Source organism: Tenebrio molitor, chromosome 5 (genome assembly GCF_963966145.1).
Source record: "Tenebrio molitor chromosome 5, icTenMoli1.1, whole genome shotgun sequence".
Classification (NCBI taxonomy): Eukaryota; Metazoa; Arthropoda; class Insecta; order Coleoptera; family Tenebrionidae; genus Tenebrio; species Tenebrio molitor.
The window spans coordinates 329742-352236 of NC_091050.1; the positions used below are offsets into that span (position 1 = coordinate 329742).

At 34.6% G+C, this 22495-nt stretch overlaps 1 long non-coding RNA gene across 2 annotated transcripts; it reads left to right on the forward strand.

Moving 5' to 3' along the window:
* Positions 1-2839: 2839 nt before the first annotated feature.
* Positions 2840-20971, forward strand: LOC138130714 (uncharacterized). 2 transcript variants are annotated; one of them, XR_011159632.1, is made up of 3 exons: positions 2840-6099; positions 6155-6258; positions 20799-20971. It is a non-coding gene; the product is annotated as an uncharacterized lncRNA (long non-coding RNA). The 2 variants fall into 2 exon arrangements; XR_011159633.1 differs by lacking the exons at positions 2840-6099; positions 6155-6258 and adding an exon at positions 9925-10497.
* The last annotated feature ends 1524 nt before the right edge of the window (positions 20972-22495 follow it).

Sequence of the window (22495 nt, forward strand, 5' to 3'; positions counted from 1 at the left end):
ATCGTAAAATAACGTAAACATTTCCGCTAAACTAGAAATTCTACAATTTCCAATTCCGAAAATTATGGATCTAACACACTGAAAAGTTTTCATGCTTACCAGCGTAGTGGTATTATTTTTTGCTCAAATATTTACAAAAGGTCTGGATCTACAATTCCACTAAAATTTTTTGAAAACCGAAAATGTATCAATTTTGTTTTGTTTCATCAAAACTTTTCCGAAACTAGAACAAAAAATTATAATTTTTGATATTTTAAAGGTCAGTTGAAATTTCTACAAAATGAAAAATTCCTCGAGTTTAGTTTGGTAGGTATAAATATTTTCTACGAACTGTTGTAGTTTGAAATGGTTCTCAGTTATACAGCGTGGTCCCGATATAACCTGCCAGAAGAAATCCAGTAATAGGTGACGACGAGTGAATTTCCCACTGTTATTGTTGACGGAAAACCTTCGAAGATAACCTGAGCCGGTGTGTAAAGTTGTTTCGTGAAACTGGAGGCGTTTACCGAAGAAAAACCACAGGTCAGTCGCTAAAACGCACTGCTGCAGTTAGTGCAGTTATTGAAAGTGCAAGAGAAATAATGCAAAATGCTCCCCACACTTCAGTGCGTCAGTTATCGCAACGCAACAGACGGAACCTAAAGTCGGCCTTACACCAAGACAACAATTGGCAACATGTTGCTTGCAACATTTTTTAGTAATGTTGCCGGCCATTACTAAAAAATGTTGCCGGCAACATGTTGCCAATTGTTCCCTTGGTGTAAGGCTGCCTTTATGTAGGAAAGCAGGAACGTGCCACAAATTGTTACGAAAAGAAGAAGGTAGACATTTCCAGCACCTCATTTAATAAATTGATTAATTTGCGCGTGAATTGTAATTGTGTTACTTTTTTAGTCATAATTCGTCATGATGTTATTTTTTAGTGAGGTTATGTCGTATTTTAACGCTGCGACATTCGTTTTTCAAAACAAAAGATTTTCATAGGTAATGCTACCAGAATATTAAATAAACACCCTTTACATTTTTGAAAATCTAGCAATTTATGGATTTAATTTTTTACATTATTACAATGTCATAATATTTGCTTGTCAAAATTTCCTAAAATTCAGAAATAATCCTTTTTAGTATATCGTAATGAAAGTGGCACTTTTTTACACGCAAAATCGTAGTGAAAGTAGCACTTTTTTACACGAAAAATTATAGTGAAAGTAGTACTTTTTTGCATCATTTTATTCCATCTCCGTGGAGATGATTGTCAAAGCATACCTATTTTTTTATGTAATTTTTCATAAATCCTTTTAGACCAAATTTCTCAACTTACGAGTACATCGATACGCAAAAAATAGTGTGAACAACACGTATGAAAGTCTCTTTTTTTCACTTATTTGCTTAATTAACTCATAACTAGTTGTACAAATAACTATTTTCATCTTGTCACTGTGTTGTCTTTTGTGTTTGTTGTTTAGTCTTTTCTTTCTTCCAAGTGCCTCAAAACCAGAAACTCCCCATTTTAAAAAGTATTTCCAGCGTTTTGCGACACATCTTTGCGCTCTCAAAATTTCTGCCGAACTAGAAACTCTTTGATGCGCGATTTAGAAATTTTTCCAGCGTGGCTGCGACCTAGACACGCTTTCGTCTTGGAGTCGAACAATGTATGGGAAAGTGTAATCGACGAAACCCAAGACGCGTCCTGGAGGTGTCGCAAAACAAAAAAGCCGCTCTGGACGACCATGTCCGCTAATGGTCTTCCACATCCTTGGTCTCGCACAAACACAATACGGTTCACACTCTTATTTCGCCCGGCCATTGTTATTCAAAGGCGAGCGTAACATTTCACGCTTGGTGACACTACGCTCGGAGGCGGCCATGTTCGTTGGTCGCGTTATCACGTGATACCACCCATTGGACGCGCGTTTATTATCACCTGGTGGCCCGCTTTTAGTCGACTTATCGTCCTCCACCATTAGAAATTTTCGCGGCGCGGCTCGCTGGTGCAAGTGTCTTATCAGGGCCTCCGATAACGGACTGCACACGGGTCGGCGTGGCCTTAATAGAGTGATTTTCTTTTGCCATTAAGCGATTGTTGAACGGATGACGTTACAGGACGCGATAAACCCGACAACTAATTAATAGAAATTAAAAATTATAAATTGAGAGAGGAAACTGTTGCGTGAGCGATAGCGGCCAAGATTGAGGGAAAACTTTTTTATTCGAAGCAAATTTTTCCCATTCCGAACGATTGAGAAACTAAGTGGCGGAGCTGAAGACGAAACTGATGAGATCGTGAAAATATATAAAAATAAATTTAATTTTTTATTTAACGTAGGTATTACCCTCACTTGAGTTTCATGCGTTTCATGGATGTGACAAAATTTCTTAAGAGAAAGGTTAGAAAAGATAAGTAGGTCCTAGTTATTTTTCTATAATTGATTCTATAATTTTCTTACATACAATTTTGTTTACACTGTTGTTAAGTTTGAAACTATAGAAACCATACATAACAGTGTATGAAATGCGATTTCGCACACATAAGCTTTTCTGTTTTTCACTTCACACACTGTTTTCTATTAGTTACCTAGCAACATGGTCACTGCGTTGATACTTCAGATTTCCTTCAAAAATTTGAATTTTAAAATTTAGTTTTGAAAGCAATTACTTACCTATAGAAAAAACATTGTTTATATTTCGTGCGTGAAGATGTTTTTTGTGCATTCAAAGGGTTTTACTGCCTCGACCTGGGTCTCGGCGTAAAAGACCTCACTTCACGCACTTAGGTAATGTAAAAACAACTATTTTTATTTTTGTGTTTTCACGAGTAGGTATCGTGCGTACCTACATTGTGGGTAGTTCTCATCGGTCCTATCTTATTGGTCGGAAATAATCAATTTTTTTACTCGGTTTTGTCGGTTTCGTTGTTAACTTACGAAACAGACCAACAGATGGCGCCACGGTCCAGGGTCAGAAAAATGCCTCCGAAAAAGAGTTACTTTTCGTCCGCTTGGGAGTACGTAAAATTAAGGGTGCCTAAAAATTATATTTCATACATTTTGGGTAGTTCTCATCGGTTCCCGCCAGGAAAGTTGGAGCAACAACTGGCGAACAATAAAATCCCAACTTAGCAGTTAAGCCGCTGTTGCAACTAATTTATTGAACCAGTCATGTACATACTTCATAAGTATCTAATTATTATTATCGAGCATCCGTTCCACTTTATATATTCACATCAAAATTTTTTTTCGATCTTGAACGGATACATACCTGTTCGGATCGGCCTGGCAAAAAATGAAAATCGAAGCGCCGACCAGGAAGGCTTTCTTGCCTTCAAATTTTTCCTGCTTAAAATGCTAAACAGCCTCGTACAAATCCGGCTCGACGTTTGTTGTTACTTATTTATAATTCAATTCCAATTGATTCCGTCTCTTTCATATTCATTCAGTCTGATTGGGAACGTCGACGGATTCTCTGCGATGGGAACGGTGTTGATCTCGCTACGGTAAATCTCGTCATTTTTCGCCTTATTGGCAATTTCTTAATGTCCTAGTTCGAACAGTTCCTGTGAGAAATGGAATGTTTTCATTGCGCCATTCCGACTTGCGATTCCAAAACGATAAGAACGGATCCGAAACAATATCAATCCCGCCCAAATCACACACGTTTATTCTTGTTAAATCGGTCGAAGCACGCATATGTACACAACACCACTGTGTGTTAATTTATTTTAACAATTACTCAGGGCACTCTTGTATATATCCTCGGACTAATTATCTTCCGTCGAGATAAATTATTTGTTTCGCTGGCTCGCGAGGAAGTTCTACTAAGAAAAAGCGATTTCTTAGCGCCAGATCCTGTTGCTAATGAACACCGACGAGGTAATCAGGAGAGACGTTACACTCTCCTTTGATATTTACTGGATACTTAGCAATTTTTACTTTTATGAATGTCCACTATTTGCATAACTTTATCTTTAATTGAGTGTTACTCGTGTATCCGCCTATAAAAATGCCAATAAATCTTCCACCTCGGAGACAAACATTTCAAAATCTTAGCTAATCATGTAATCCGGTCATTTGTCAAGTAAATCAGTACCTGTTGGTATAGCTTCTCATTCTGTACTTATGAGAGTGAAAAAATTATTCAGTTTTCACATTAAAAGTCCATGTCTATACCGGGTGATTCAGATTGGTATTCGCGCCCGTACATCTTTTTTGTTTTAAGAAAAAAGTATAGCAAACCATATATATTTGTAAATGTATACAGCACTGTTCATTTTTTTTGTGTGATTTTTTTCCATTCGGAAACAGTGCTTATCGAGCGATCAAATTAATTTGTAATCGTATGTCGTTTCTTGAACAAAAAACACAGCTTAAAACATAGGTTAGATCTGGGCATATCAATAGAAAAGACATACGGATTCAAATCCATGGATAACTCGATTACAAATTAATTTGATGGCTCTTTACCAACAAAATAATTTTTGGCAATGCTACTTTGCAATGACTCTTCTTTATCAAGACGTAATGGCAGTTAATTTTGCCTGAACACTAGTAACACGTTTACGCTTTATTATGTTGCTCATGGTGATGTCAACTTTAACCTGAACAAATAAACCTTAAAATGCATTTCCGTTAGAACTGAAATGAGATTCGGAAGTTAATTCCCACAAAAACGAAATTTTTATTAATCCCAAGAAGTGCACGTGCAAATTCCGGATAATACGGACTTTCGTCTAGATTGTTTCGGTTAAAACGGCGGATATAAAATTTCCGTTCGTTCGGGAGTCTACTGTACTGGTAAATTTATTTGGTTATTTTGTGTATGACACGGTATTTTAAATTTTCTCGAAAATTTACTAGGTACCTACTAAATTTTCTGTGAAATTTAGTACCGTGTCACACTAGCTTAAGATAGCAGAGCCCAAATCTCCGATAACTCCCATTGTCAAATTGGTGATTTCAATGCATCAACAAGCGCTGGTCACACCTAGTATTCATATAAAACTTAACCTACAATAATACATAATTTATAATTCTTCCTCTAGGGAACGAAGAAATTTTACCCATGTAGCCAGATACTTTTCGTCAGGATAAATTATGCGGAAATCATATACATACTTTTCTTTGCTGTTGTCGGGCTTGATCATTTACAAATTGTGTCAATAACGAATCTTTAATCCAGTTAAAGAAACAGTCGCTAACAGACATGTAAATGGCTCCACTCCAGCCCCCCTTAACGGCTGAAATTAATCTCAATTGAGGCGGCCCTCTGCTGAAAAAATCCCACAATCCTGAAAGGCCACTTATGACGACTTGACAGATGCCCGCAATTACTTACAAACGTAACCATTTCATTTAAGCCACTAAACGCTAACTACCGAACTAGTCCCATTACAATACAACAACACCCATCCGATTATTCACCGCTTCTCCCATTCATCGACCAGCGAGAGCCGCAGGCCAGAAAAGTCGATCATCTCTTCTCATCGGGACCATGGGAGCGTCTCTCATTGTGGTACCATAGTGTAGGTACCACGGCTGAGATAAGAGACGTGGCGGTCCAAGTAGCTCATAACTCAGCATAATACCATTACATTGTTGGCAAGCCATTGAATGGATCGTGGAGATGGGACTACATCGGCCAGTAGCCGAGATCCAACTCGCGATAACCGCCACCAGCTCCAAACTGCTACTGCATTCTGTAGACTTTCGACGCAACTTTACTGGGTTGCGGATTTTTTCGTGCGTTCCTGTATACACAAAATTACAACACACGTGGTCACAAATTGTGGTAGTACCAGTCCAAGATTGGTTCAAATGGTTTTTTTTTTTTTTTTGGTAACCAAAGCTAACGAGCGTCACTTTGAGTCTGTTGGTTAGCGCACCTTGCGCGGACATCCTGTATACCATTGTGTAACAATCCGATATGGAGTTGGACCATCACCGGGACGTTTGTTTGGCGTTATCATCAGGGTCATCTGAATAGCTGCACAGTCATTTGTAACAAACAATCGAATGCGTAATTAAAGAAGGCTCCTTGGATGGTTATTGATTGCTCGCCATGTGATGGACACCAGCTAACAGACAAATGGAAAGTACTTAGCAGGTTTGATGGGTCCATTGATAAATTGACAGATCCACTTTAAGAGTTCGACTTATAGAAATCAACGTGAGACGGCTGTCTTATTAGCTCTTTCCACTCCCTTGCCCTCCGAAAATGCATCTTCCGTTTTTCGGAGGCTTGTGAATCCACTTCGAGTTTATGGTAGGTACTAGAAGTTGCGCTGAATCCTGGAGAGGATAACACCATCAGGTGTTATTTTTAATCGATATCGAAATAATTTAATAAAGAAAATACGTGCGTATGTCATCGACTACCAGACGCGTTTTTGTCGCCTCCTAATCAAACAACTGATCTCAATTTGAATAAAAATGAAAGGAGATTAATTAATTCAATGTTGATTTAGATTTTTTCTAATGGGCAAAAATTTGTTTTCGATCGATCTACCGATAGGACGACGCCATATGTTGGTACTAAAGGCCCCAGGGTAGGTTTTGACGTGCGGTGACAAATTTGGAAGTTTTCGAGACGGCGATCAACAATATTTTTTTGTAGAAAGTTGTCTCAACGGAGAAAATAATTAATCTATTTTAGGCGTCGGTGTTGAAGCCTTAAACGAACAAAAAGTGTACCGTCAGCGTTTTGCAAAGTTTTTCAAAACAGCTGTATCTGGTTTTCTGCATTTTTAGTTTTTTCAGTTTGTTTATTTCAAAATTTCATTTTACTTTCGTTTAATTTGTTTGTAAACAACTTTTATGTCGTTTCTCTCTTTTTTTTTGTAGTTTTATATAATTAGGTTATTCTGCCTGTTTAAGAATAAATAGTTTTGTTAAAAACCATGTTAAAACTGAATAAATGAAATGAAAGTTACCAAGACATGTAAATATATTTTTTTAAAGTTGAGATCAATAACATGTAGGAGATTCATTTATTTTAACACATATTGAAATGCAGTTACTTTAAAGTTTTGTCACGCCCGAAAATAGAAGTCAGTTTCTAAGGTACAAAAGTCATGACAAAAATAACAAATTATTCCCTATGTACCTAGTAGGAAACTGAAACGGCAGTATTTGCTGCTTCAGTCATTTCTTCCGGTTCTTCTGTCTTCGACGTCTTTCCTTTACCGTAAACAAACTTGTTTACATAAATTTTCACGGTTGTCAAGAGGTTGTTTTCAATGCATCAGACTACTAATATAATTTTAGAATTAGTAAGTGTTAATTAAAATGGCAATAAATTAGATATTAAGAAACTACTGTTTTTTGTTTTTAATCTTCCTGGGTGTTTTCTAACTCTCGGGTTTCGCTTTGACTACAAATTACACCCCAGGAAAAATCATGCATTTCTCCAGATACTATTTTTCTATTTTATTGACCGACAATAAGAAATTTTAATAAAGCAATACAGAAATGCGAACTCTTATCAAATATACATACCAGTATGTATTAGCTTTTTCATTTGAGTGCCTCATCTACTCAACATTTACTGCCTTTTTCAATTTAATTTAATTCTTCCCTTTTTTTATTATCGTGCTATATTTTTCTTTCCTTTCTTTCTCATTTTTTTAATATACACTTTTCCTAATCTCAATTAATTTTTCGTAATCTGCATAATATTTATATTTGTTATTTAATTTTCCTCGTCCTTATCCATTCTTAATTATTCAACGAGTATGTACTAAATAATGTTTCTAATTTTCTGTATTTCTGTAGGTATACCAATTTTTCTAAAAAATAATAATTATAATTTAATCGAAGGAAAGGCGCTCGCCATATCACGCTTTAATTAGATTTTTCATTTTGTTTTTTGAATTCCGCAGGTTCCTTTTTACATCTTAAAAATCAGTTGTTCCCGTCACCACCACTGTTCCTTTTCCATTAATTTTTTTATCTCTTCAAGCGCCTTTCCTTTTGCCGTAAACCCAGCCAAACGACATTAGGAGCTTCCCAGAAGGTTGCCGAGCACACGCTCAGTTCCAGGTCTTGCAATTCCGAGAAGGTGCGACTCTATAGCATTCTTCACCGGAATCGAGGTTCCGACCCGATGAAATATGTTGTCCTAATTAAGCAATTGTCAGGGCAAAAACAAAGTCGCATGCAAAAATAAACGGCGATCAATTATTTATTGTCTTGTTCGGGAGTACAGCATTGTCATATCATGATAAAAAAAAGACAAACATAAATTTTTTACAGCGTCTGCTACTCGAACGTCCATTAATCTCCTAGCGGGACAGTTCGCTGTCCGAGTGGAAAAGTGGTTTTCCCTCGACAAGAATTCCTGGACGAGGAGATAATTCCGTCGTGATTAGTCGTTATCACGGTCTTATGCAACGGTTAAATTACGAGAGTGGGAATGATGGCTGTAAATGACAGAATTGAATAGGAATGGCGTTGGAACTGGAGGATAGGTAAATAAATAACAATAATCCGGGCGTTTTATATGTAAATAAGGATAAACGACCGGCGTGATGAAGAAATGAAATTAATAATTTCATCGTCCTTTACGGCCTAATCAGATAGAGGCGATTAGATGCTCGCCAAGAAACCGTCGAGCAAATCGAAATGGTACTCCGGTTAGTCCGGGGAATAGTCACATCGTCAACGCTTTTTCTGAATCCTCCGCGACACACCACGCACGCCGTAACCTTACCAGATGTTGACTTAATTGCATAGGTAGTAATAAATGTAGCTGCTTAGCATAAATTTGCAATTATAAATATTTAAGGAACAAATAGTTGGAGCTTGTAATTATTTTCTATAAATAATTTTTATCGATGCCAGTGGCACCGACATGCAACACTCTGTATGCGTCGCTATCTCCTTTTCTGCCGTCACAGTTACAATTTTTCGTATATCGCGATATTTGTTTCTGTGCCGAGGATTGAACTTGGACATTTCAACAATTAATAAGCTATTTTGGGCGATTTATTCCCGTTTCCTTTGTTGGTCGTTACCGATTAAATAATAACTGACACATTCCGCAAGGTTCCCCGCTGTTTACTTTTATTATTATCTGTCGTACAACTCCACTTACACAATTATACTCTTTGCATTTGCATAAGGTAGTTGCAGAAACGGTAGTAATGGCGGCCCAATTCCTCGATTTTTTCAAACTTTAAAGTCGGCATTAACATAATTTTACATTTAATTAATTTTTTAGATTGAATGTTGTTAAGGAAGTTGGTGGAAAAAATAGGAACATTCAAAATTGTTCACACTGCTTTTTTGTACGGTTATGGTAAGTGCATCTAAAGGTTACCCACATAAGGAGGCTCAATGTATCATAAATCTAATTCTAAATTGAAATATGTTAATGAGCACTTTTGCACATTAGAGATTGTAAATGACTCTAATTGATTATAAACTTAATAAAGCTGTACTCCGCAACGTATACATGTGCTTTGTAACTTCTTGAGAATGTTAGGTACAAAGTCTTAACGAAGATTTTACTGAAAACTCGATAATTAAAAATATTTGACCCGGCAGAATTGACCATTTTATTCAGAAAAACTAATAAAATGTTCTTGACACGATTATACAATTAATTTAGTTGGAACAGATTCCATAGTAACTGCGTGACATTGAGCTGATTCTTCTGAGAAGCTTGTTATCAAAGTAGGTAGGTATTCAAGGATTTTAGAATTTACACAATTTCAGCATTTCTGTGTATTTTTAGTTCTATACATTTTTTTAGATATATTCTTTGCTGACATAATCTTAGACAGATCAATCAAGTGGTATTGGGTCTTAAGGGTCCATCAACTTTGTCAAGTAAAGTAACACATACCTGCTTGGAAGTGTTGATCTAAATATTTCAATAAATTCAAATCTGTCGTTTTACATTGATACCAACAAGTAATAAAAAAAAATTGAAAAAAATCTAAAGTCAAAGTTTTCAATATTGTTCACTTTCGCTTCGTTTAAATCCGGTGTCGCAAGTTGACTTGATCCGAAAAAGTCCAAACAAAGAATGTCTCTGGCCATCGCCTCCTTACCGGCCATCCGCTTCCGGCACCTCCCCGGCCGGAAGCGGTGCCGGTGCCGTCTCCGCCGTCGAATCCAGTGTCCCGGAGTGGTTCCGGTGTGCGATCTCGACGTGCCGACTCATAGGTGCAGAACTAATGAGCGAGGTTTCCAGATTCTGAACAACGTAATCCCGGTTCGTTGGTTGCGTGTGTTGGGGCCGTGTTTCGTGGCACGAAGACCTCGGCCGGGAGCGGCGTAAAGGTCCGCCCACACAACAATGCAGTGGCGTAGTCCCCGTCCCCCCATGCGGCCGACTCGAATAGCATTGTTTGTTTGCTCGTGGAATTATTTTAGTGTTACGTGATTGTTTGCTTCTGTACACGGCTTCCATCGAGGGACAGCCATCATTATTTTATTCCTTCGGAGGAAGCGGTGACAGAGGTGTGCGCCGCTCTATGGGAATCGCCGCTAACAATAAGTGAGACATCTTATTAAGTCTTATCTTTCAAGGTTAATAAATTTAATTATTATTAAAAATAATTGCCGGCTCAAGGTGGCCTTGCTGGTTGCTGGCGATTTTTTTTTTGCTCTTCAATTAGTCTGTTCTAATAATTCTCAATTGCACAGATTAGGCGACGAAGAAAATTATTCCATATTAGATGACAACACGGAAAAACCTCTTACTGAATTATTGTTAATAATAAATAAATTGATACACTTGTAAACATGCAAAAGTGTTGATCGTGATGGTTACATCAATACCATTCTTCGCACCTCTTGTTCATTTTTATTTTTGCAATTAAATTATGTCACTTCACCTCTCCAGTCATAGAGAAAAAATACACGATGACCACTGTAGTGGATCACGGAATTGTCCGAGCTGACAGCAATTATTTTATTACGGGTTGTGGATAATTTTTACATCTATGTTAAATTATAATTAAAAATTACTGGTTTTGTGGAGGTTTTTTGTGAATCTTTGGCCTGACTGATTCATTCCATATACGGACCTAGACGAGTTTCTTTGACGGTCAGATTTTGCCTCGAGTGCTAACCCGTATAGATCTTATCGATGAGATATAGATCAATTAAATACTTTGAAAAAGAAGAAAACAAAAAACGCGCTCAAGTCTGATCGCAAATCCGGTTTGGCAGATTGACGGTGGTTTGGAAGAGTTTCAAAATTTTTAGAAATGGTAATAAATAGGATAATGGCAAAAGTAATTGCTGATCGTACAATAGTGTCCGGTTAAAAGTAGCATAAGGTTGGTATTAAATCCAACTACATACATAATCACCTTAAGAAAATCGAATTCTTCAAGCAGCATTTTACTACATTTGAGTACCTAAGTAATTTACAATTTTTCTTTTTTTTTTGCAAGTTTTAATTCGTTTATTCGATTTTCTTAAAATATTTTTAATACATAGGTATCTAAAAATATTTTTTAATTAAAAAAAAATGATTCTGTATTATTAATGTTATTTTATTCTTGACTTCTAATATTATCTCTCTAACAAGTTCATTTTTTGCATGCCTAAGACAACATTCAACAAAAATAAAATTTCCGAATTTGTCCAATTTCTCCACACTCTGGCTTTAAATATTACGTACACTTTCTACAGGATGATGCACTGTCTCATTAGGAACCCTATCAAGTAGATTTTTGAAAACGTGGGATATAACAAATGCACATACATACCTAGTTTAAAAAAACCAAATGAACTGGTAATAGCACCTCTTATTCCGTTTATTCCTGTAATTATAAGGTTGTGCATTATCTCGTTAATGTTTTGTTCGTTCAGTAAAATTTTAATAATACCTATTTAGTTATTAAATATTTACTTATTAAAGGATACACGACCACATTATATTTATAAACCAGAAAGTTGTTTGGAAAATGACAATTACAAATTATATTTTGATCGTACAGTTTTAACTGACATTCATATTCAGCATAACAGACCAGACATTATTATTTTAAATAAACAACAAAAGCAAGCATATCTTTTAGATATAGCTGTTCGAAATTCACACAATATAACACAGATATACAGGGTGTTCTCGAAGTTGACGCGTTCCTTGTAACACGAGGTACTACACATTATTTTTAAGAATTTTAGCCAAAATCTTCTTAGTAAAATGTTTGTATTAACGGAGATAATTGATTGTATATTTTTATTGTTTTCTAAAATTTTAAGTCCGGTCCTGTCCATTTCTCCGCTGTACTAGATTAATAAACTAACCTGGCCCAGAATGGTCTTTCCGGAAATCGCTTTACAATACTCTCTGGACGCTGCAGATGCATTCTGATAACGTGATAACATTGCCCATGCATTTGCAACATATCTGTGAGCTCATTATTTTCCTAATAATAAAGCCATTTCGACGAATTAGATGACAACTCTGACAGTAGTTTTGATTAACGTCCATGCTCATTTGATTTTTTTTTTGTCAATTCCAATTTCTAACAAATCAGCGCAAATTTGAGCAGTACCGGTTTCAAAAATTTCAAAAAAATTAACTTATTGTATCTTCATTGCCGTACACATTTTACTAAGGTGATTTTGGCTAAAATTCTTTAGAACAACGCATACTATCACATGTTAAAAGGAACGCCTCAACTTCGAAAACACCCTGTATAATACAAAAATTAATGAATATCTAGAACTCTCCGTTGCTATGAGAAATCTTTGGTGTTTAGAAAAAATTTCGATTTTACCACTCATAATTTCAGCAACGGGAATAGTACCGCAATTTCTTTTTAAAAATTTAAAAATTCTGGACTTAGAGAACACATTGGTGGTTGATATTCAAAAAGGTATACATATTATTATACTCATGTCATATCGTGAGGAAATTCCTTAACATTGACACAGAACATAAAACACAAAGAAGTCAAAATGTGGAGGCGAGACGCCGGTAATTATGTTGATAAGCACTGCACTATTACTTGATAGTATTATCCGTAATAGTGTATGTACTCCGGCAAAATTGCCGTGCCGCCGGGTAGTGGAGGGTTAAGATAGTAAAAACTCTGATTATTATTATTTTCGGTGTTTACGGAGGACAAAACTCTTTCTTTACTGTTTAAACAACGATGAACTCGTTTTTCTTGGAAATGAATAGTCAAGAAAACATTCATTTTAATATTTTAGTAATAAAAGTTGGCTTTTTAGTCATTATGTTAACAATGTTGTATTTAATTTCTGTAATTTTTTTGCTACAAAATTATATCATCATAATAAGTGCATACATTTTGCTCTCTTTATTTTATTAGATACTGTCTATATTATTAGGTATCTACATATTTCAACTTTTTCCAACTTAAATTGAAAGTAATTTGTCTGATTATTTTTTTAAAATTTCTTTTTATAGATCGCAATTTTATTATTAGCATTAGGTATTATTACTTATGTATCAGTAACTATTGTTATTCAGGAAGATCAAATTACTGTCGTTCTGACGAATTGTGCGAATTTTCCACCGCATGTTAAAAATACAGTTTTGAATGAAAACAGAAATGATTTCATTTTTGAAAATTTCTGATCTGATTGCCAACAATTGGATTAAAATAATATCCACTCTAATATTCCGTCAGCAGATTGAAATAAACGTAGATATCAATTAAAATTTGATTTCCAGATTGACGAGTAATGTTATGATAAAAGATTTTAATTAAACTCATTTACAGGATAATGGAAGTATAGTTTTAAAATTAGTAATTTATGCAAAAAGCTTACCAGCATTTTAGCTTATATGTATTTAATAAATGTGTGGACCAATATGTATTAAAGTCTGATCATTTGCAAACAAAATATTTCAATTCAGTCGAAATTAGACATTTTGAGCCAAATTGGAAATGTTTCATAAGGAGGAAATGAAACGGTTTGTCCGGCAAAAGTACATTTTCATTTTAAAAATAATAACAGCTAATTACACCTAATTTATTACGGTCATGCAATGGCGGTCATTGCTATTTAACGAGGCAAGGTGTCTTTCGGGTACCGCGGGGTACCAATTAAGATAAAATAAATTTAAGCAAGTTTAGTGAGTACTTCATTACGTAGTTTTAATAGCCTGGACTCTGCATAGTTGGCTACGCCCCTAGATTAAAATGATATTACGATGTGATGAGGGAAGTTAATTACCGAACAACACAAAGACAACAAAAAAATTCAGAAAAAGTTAAAACAGAGAATATTTGAAAGGTATTGATAGGGATGGTCTAATCAGGGACTTGCTTTTCGGCCGCCGCGTCAACGCGAAAATTTTTTCTTTTGTGGGCGAACCATTAGAGCTTGAAATCATCCACCGTAAAGCTTCACCATTGCTATTCGCGCTTTCATCAACCCACCAATGGTGTTGGTTCGCGTTGGCATAACGGAATTACGACGTTTCGTCACGGTGACGGTCACAAATGTTTCGCTAAAGACATTTTAATAATACGTTCTCTGTTAAAGGGTGGACGATATGCGGAATATAATAATAATAACTGACTCGTGTCATGCATGACAAGATTGAATCCGCACTCATCTGCCATGGAGCATCCTACTCGGCGGGATGTGTTAAACTCGGCTTAAGACATCCACTAACTCGGCGAAACACGATTTTTGCTGAGGGATTGTTTGTCGATTATAAGTGTAAACAATGCAACATTGTTGTTTGGTTGGAGGCGAAAAGAGTAATTGCAAATTAAGACGAAATTAATTTTCTACCGGTAATGGCATGTAAAATAGATTTAAAGCAAACAGTTCTTCCAGATTTGATTAACGGCTCTGGGAATGTTGAAAACACGACAATAAAAAATTCGGAAGAATTTCTGAGTAATTGTTAATTAACTAACTCATTCTGATATAAATCAACTTTTTGTTAATGCAATATTGTCTAATTATTTAGTTTGGTACTACTTAAATAAACAGAAGAGACGTTTTTATACCAGATTTTTTTTATATAATTCATACAAAAAAAAAATAATTTTGTTAAACAGAAACATAGAACTGAACAAATTAACCACTTAAATGTTTATTTATTTATCTTATAAATTAATTTTTTTTCATTATAAAAAACAATAAAATTACTCGTATACGGATTTATTCAAAGGTCAAATTAGGTTCTAGGTGAAGTATTCTTACGTATTATCTATGTACGTAGTTTCAAAATGATTGATTATTATACATATTATCAAATGTCTCCGGTACTGTCGAAAATTAATAATTATCAATAGTACCTACCTAACATCCATGGCATGGCAGTTATGGAGGTACGACATGTATTGGCAAATTGTCTCTTGGAGGATACATATTTTGAATGTTGCAAAAAATTGTTTTTATAATGTTATTATACAGAAATACATATATAAATAAAATAAAACAAAGAATTGAAATTTGGTTTTATTATAACAGCAATATGTAATTCAATAATCTTCAAATTTTACAATCTAAATTAATTTAATTAGATGTGGCGATATTCGGCGGGTCAGATGTAATTCTGATCGATGATTTTTATTTGTGATTAAACTAAAAATGGAATCAGTGTTTGGAAAAAATAAAAAAAATCTTAATTTACCTACCATGTACAGGTGTCCTTGAAATGATGGGTAATCTCTCTCGGATTTGGGTAGATCTAGTCAAAATAACGTCACAAGTTCGCATAAAAAAATTAGAGTACCTTCTGAAGACTTTTTTATTGTTTTGTCAGTTGTCATAATGTTTAAAAGGATGTTATATCACTTACAACCATTTGGGATGGTGCATTCAAATTTCGGATAACGTCCTTGGGAGCTTGGGGAAGCCTTCAAGTTTACCAAGCTGAAAATTCTTTTTGAATTGTTCAATTTTCAATGTTCTCAATATCTTTAGTCGTTTTACGTAAGAAGGGTTCATTGTTTGATGTCTCATCTTAACGATAATGCAATCTTCTGTTTGCCAGATTTGCCATAAAGGAGAACGCACACTTTATATGTAATTCTAAAGACCACTCAAATGGGGATATTTTGATATCAATCGACGCGAAAATGTACTTTACTGGTACTAACGTTCGGAAGAACAATGAGGAACTTGAATGGGTGGCTACATACACAAAATTCTACACATTTTCCTTTCAAGTAACTTATGAACCACCCTCGTGTGATGAAACTCATTTGTTGTCTATTTCCATCTGACTTGATTGGTACCCAATTGTGTGTACGCATAAATGGTTTAAATTTAAATCTCAAATAATTAACAAAGCTAAATGCAATAAATCTGCTCGGAACGAATTGTTCTGGTACTGCTGTTATCTTTGTGCATCTAGCAAACTGTACAAACGGCAGAACCCGTTAGTACGAGCGATAAGAACCATCTAAACCTAGCCGACAACCGTAGTTTTTATTAATCGGAGATTAAGCACCTCTTCGAATCCGAAATGCAGAAGAGGCCAGGTGAATTGGGCACCTGCACGCCATCATTCCGCGAATAAGACTCCGTTTCTATCTTGTGGTATCTGTTCGGTGTGTGTATTTTTTCCCGGCCAACACGCAATAAAAGCGCAATTAGCGAAGTGCTGTGTCCTCCACGGTTATTTAGATCTCCGATAACGGAAAATAATAGAGTTATTCTAGTGAAACACACGATATTTACTCTTCCTTCCTTTAATTGGAGAGCTTTCAATGCGAACTGCATTAATTCAATAATCGGTCGTGTGCGCCCATCGTACTATATTTAGTTACTTGTACGCATCGCGTTCCCTCATTAATTCATTTCACTTTTATTTAATTTATTGTTAGGCGGACGAAACGTCGGATCATGACGTGACCGTTCAGAGTAATGTGATAATCGATCGTAATGATACACACACACATCAAAAAATTTACTAATGCACTAAATTATATGGTATCAGACGCAATCAAATGTCTAATGGAGATAGATTACACGCCGTTCAAATTATTATAATAAAATAGAAAAAAAAATGTTTTGTCCAATCTGCGATGGAAGGAAAAAATTCGACCGGCCCAAAAAGGACACCCAAGAAGGTTGGAGACGATCTGAGCCAAAAACAAGTTTGAAATTAATGAAAACGAATTCAACAATTTTTAGCTCTGATTTTCATCTTATTATTATTAAAGTATGATCTTGCATAAGACTAAAGATGTATCCGTGCTATAATAAATCATGAATATTATAAATATATGTATAATATTAGCAACGAATTAATTGAAAGGTATCATGTTTTAAATAATAATGAAATAAACACAAACATTTACTATACAGAAAATAGTAGTCATTTTAATGGGAGTATCAGTGATTACGTCACAAAAACTAAAACTGAATCTAGTCTATAACCGAGTTTATTAGAGTTACTTAGGCGTTTTCTCAAGGCAGGGTTATAGGTCCTATTTTATTTAGGTACATTTTACCCACATGATTTATTTTGTTATAATTCTTGTTAACAGGTGATGATAATTCAGGACAGTTTAGAATAAAGTACATCTAACCATCTTAAAAACTATGTTCCTCACAGTTGATATCATTATTCATTATAGCTGTTTCTTGACTAAGGTTCATATGGTTCCTGTGCTTGTTAATTAGTCTGTTGCTAAGGATGGATAATGGTTAATAGAACGATTAGTAATTATAGTCATAATTACGGTAATGATTACTTCTAAATAACTACTTAATAAGGAGATCCACAATGATAATGCTTCAACTTCAATATGATAATGCTGCAACCCACCTGACACGAGTTAGCCTCATGTATGAATATTTTGGTTGGAAGGCACAAAGTTCTATTTTTTCTCATTTTCAATCTACGGATGAAACGTCCTATACAGGGTGGTCCAACACTTACCATTTTTGCGATTACACGTTTAATAATTGTCCAAAAATTCTGTAACTCGGTAGGCGCAATCTACAATTAATATTCTATGATTGAGCATGATCAATTTTTTTCAATTAAATTTTTGTGATGGAGCTAACTTTATAGCGATTTAATATCAAATTGGTCCAAATATTGAAAGCTTTTTTTTTCTCTACTAGTTACAGAACTCCTCACCTTTTTGATTGATCCACTTCCGACTTTGAATTATAATTAGGTAATAGTGAAAATTGCGATCAAATATCAAGTTAAAGAAAGCTGGAATCCAAGACCGTTTATGGTAGAGCTGAATAGGACAACTCGTAATGTGATGGCCCCCCAATAAATCTTTTTGACGCAGGGCTGTCGGCTCCCCCGAAACCATTTTTCAGGTCAGTACTGGTGAAATTCCAGTTTATGATAGAAACGATTCGCAGCAAATAAAGGATTTTTCTTTAAATGAAAAATAGATATTTTAGAAAACTGAATATTGAATAATTTCAACTTCATTACGTAATTTATTTGAAAATTTCTTCAGAATGTTTGCCGAAATTGCTAGGCGTAAAATAGTCGAGTTCGGCCCTGACAGGATAAGTACCTGCAGTTTGGCGATGGGGAATTGTAAATTTTACTTCTGGTTTGGTTTGTGATTAGGCACTTAGTGTAACTGCGTCATAAATTCCTGTCAGTTGTACGGCACCTTTAATTGCAAATAAATCGGCAATGTGATGCGTTTTAATTTTTTTTATTTTCAGATTTCTGTTTTCTGTATTAGTTTGAACCTATTTAGATTAATTTTTTTTTTTTGAATTTTGATTAATTTCACTTTATCGCCTCTTGACGCGAAACCCAATTGATAATAAATAAAATAATGGGACAGGCTTATAGCTCCATAATGTGTGTCTCTTCCCAGCCAAGCGTAAAATTTTTTCGATAATTAGAAACCGCGTAATCGCAAAAATGGTAAGTGTTGGACCACCCTGTATATATACTTGCATTTAAAATATAGGTACCGGGTGTATTATGAAAAACTTTTGGTGCTATAACTTCCTTACTTTTTATTAGATTTTAATAAATGATATGTCAAACAAAATTGTTTTAAATGGGCTACAATTTCAATTGATCCAATATTTGTTCTTGAGTTTTGTGTTTGACAAATAATAGTCAACTTTTTTTTTCAAATGGCACTATTAACTTTTTTTGCTCAGTTTTATAGAGATTTTTTATTTTAAATATGAAAATGTAAACAACCATGCTCATGCATAGAAACAAAAAGAAGAAATTAAAAAATGATGTATTTTTTTTTAAATCAAGCAGTCACATTAAACAGTAATAAAAGTGCATTCTAATTTTGCAAAGTGACTATAGTAAGACAGCTACATTCAAGATAATATCTATTTGACTCCGTCTGATAACAGAGATGATTTAATGAAAAGAATCGTAGCAGTATGTGAACAAATACCACCAGAATTTTTATTAAACGCCGCAATGGGTGTCGAATGTGCCTTAGAGAGAATGGAGGTAATTTCAAACATTTGCTATAAGTAGTAAAGTTATGGTTACTTGATTTTTGGAATTTCTTTTTTTTTTTTAATAAAAACAAATTTTTGATTTTTTATTTTAGTGTTTGTGTATTCAGAAGATAAACATCTATTAGAATAAAGATAAAAAAATATACAGTGCAATTTAAAAAAACAAAGTTAGCTGCGCTCTGTCAAAAAATATAATGTTAAAAAAAATGATCGCATGTCGGGCTATAGTGTTTCTAAAACGATTTTGTTTGACGTATCATTTGTTAAAATTGGATAAAAAATAAGGAAGTTATAGCACCAAAGGTTTTTCATAATACACCCGGTATAAGACTCGATAAAAATAATGTTAATAATGTAAGATTCTCAAATAACTATTTATTTAATTATTAAGAATTATGTATGTTTTGCTTGTAGTAACAATCACTTTTAAATTAACTCATACTCGTAGTTCTTACAATAAGTAAATAATATGTTTAAAGTTTGTTTATACTCGTAGTTTCTATTTAACTGAATTCTAATTAATAAGCGTCAAAAAGATTTGTGGACAAGTGGCCCAGTGCGTGCGTTTGTTCCATATTTGACACATACAAATGTTATTCATTCAGCAATGATCTTTTGCAAAATCCAGTTCCTTTTAGAATTAACGAACGAAAGTTTCTTTGATGTTTCGAGTGGAATTTTAAAGTAATTATTTAATTTAAAATTAAAAAAAAAACATGTATAAGTAAGTTTGAATGTCTGAAGAAAATGTAACAATGTATTAAAGAGGTACGCCACTGGGCTACCCCCCTCTATTTTCTTCGCGCAGTTTTCTAACTCCTCCCCATGTACATCTCGATGAAATAAGCTCTACTTGTTCGATTCCGACCCAGGGCTTTTTTATTCTTTTTTTTCCAAATATTTTCAATGAGGTTTAAATCAGATTACTGTCGAAACCATCACATAAATCTTGTTTCCTCTCTATTTTTGCTTTTTTTTCCGTTTTGATATCATTGCATTATCAAATTTCATTTCAAAACTGATAAATATTTATTCAACAATTTAGATTTAAAAAAATTGACATCTATTCAGTCAAAGAAAATTCACTTAAATTGCTAAAACACCTTCTAATGCTGTTTCCAATTTTCAACATAACAGTTTTTTTATTTTGTTTTTAGTGTGAAGAGTTGGTTGTAATCTACTTAAAAATAATTTATTACGAATTTAATAGAGATGTCTTTGTTTAGTGAAACGATTATCAAGTTGTAAAATAAAAGTTCTCATTGTTAAGTACTATTATTTAATTTTAGTCAGTTCATAAGTTAAGAATTAAGTTCATTAAAAGAATACAGCGAATTAAAACTGAAAGTCAGTTATAACTGCAAAACGACTTAACAGTAGTTTACATCAAAATTAATTTTCTTTTGTTTGTTACAGGTGGTCCGATTAACTGTTACCAGCTGAGAAGTCCAAGACAGATTTTAGTCAGGAGTGCAATTTACGTGGATTAGTGTATAAGAGTGTCAGTAAACATTTAGAATAGAGTGAATATAGGTACGTTTAACAAATTTTTGGACAGATACTCCGATTAAGATAAAATTTTGTGTGTACTTGAGTGTGTTTTATTGTAACATCTAGACCCGAAATGGACCATCGCCTATAAATTTTGAGTAAATTGCTTCACCATCAGACCTATGAACACACACCAAGTGACATCATTAAGAGCACACTTTATCCGTTCACACCTACAAAAAAGCGACCATCATCAATCATCTTCAATTTTGAAATTTTCGCATCTGCAAATTACGTAATCTTCCAAAGCTATCAATTAAAAGAATGATTGAAGATTTCTTGTTGGTCGTCGGTCAGATTCAACAGCCACGGTCACAACACTGTCAATGAAGCGACGAGGAAGGAAGGCAATTAGCGTCGTCGGTGCCGTTACGGTGTCTTTTTCCTCCTTTTTCCGGTAACCACCAATCGAAAGAGCTTAAACCTTCATACACGGGGGCTTTAGATTTGGTCTTTCGATAAAGTCTAATTAATGTACCGTGCACACGATAATAACGTGGCAGGTCGCGGTTATTCGGGGGCCCCGTCACGGCCACCAGCAGACAGGTGGTCCGACACCGGGCTGTTTTTTTTACTGTAGAAGATGTAGGTTCTGGGTTGTCGCCGAGTTTAGGCGCCCGTGCAGGGCCCCGGGCATGGGCATGATGGGTGGACTGGAAAAATGGTAGTATGCAAATCCAATGGTTCCATTTTGTATCTACCAAAAATTGGAGAAAGCAAACGCAGCAAACGAGCAGACGTAAAAATCATAATGCTTCGTCATAATCATAAAATTACTACGAGTATATCACCTAAATTTAAACTGTATCTGCTTATTTAAAAACTATACATAAATAGTGGTGAATAAAAAAAATTAGTCAAGCAGGACGTGGTCTTCTCTCTTTCTTTCTTGATTTACAAACGCAGATCGACTTTTTAGATGACATTTCATTCAGATGCATAACCTCACTTTGATCAGCGATTGACTGTAAATTAAGCAGTATAAGTTCTTATTGGTTATTTCTAAAAATGATTGTTTTCCACAAAACACCACTGCTTCTTCGCCGGATATTGAATAAATGACGTTTGATTAAGCTACGCCACACTTTAACGGCAACGAGAGCAAGCACCAGGTCACATGCCATGAATATTTTGAACGTTCGTTACATGTATTTTGTAATTAGTTTTATTAGGAAATAAAAATTGTTTCAAAATATACATATTGTTACAGTGGCGGACAGAAAGAAGTGGGACAATGTTTTTTCGCTAATGTAAGTCGGTTTACTCTTTCCATGGTTACTACATATTATAATATTTATTTATTTATCATAGTAAGCCCGGTTTACTCAACTCAATTGTAGCTAAATAGGTAAGCTAAATAAGACTTGTCCTACTTTTTCTGACAGTTTCCATCAAAAATTTTATTGGTATTAGCAGAGTAGTTTTTAGTTATTATTATTAGGTATATTAACTTTTCATTTCTGTATAATTTTCGTGATTCTTTTTTGTTGTATAATATTTAGGTTAACTTTCTTCACACTGAGTATTGTTTGCTTATTTGAATTTTGATTTTTTGTTATGGA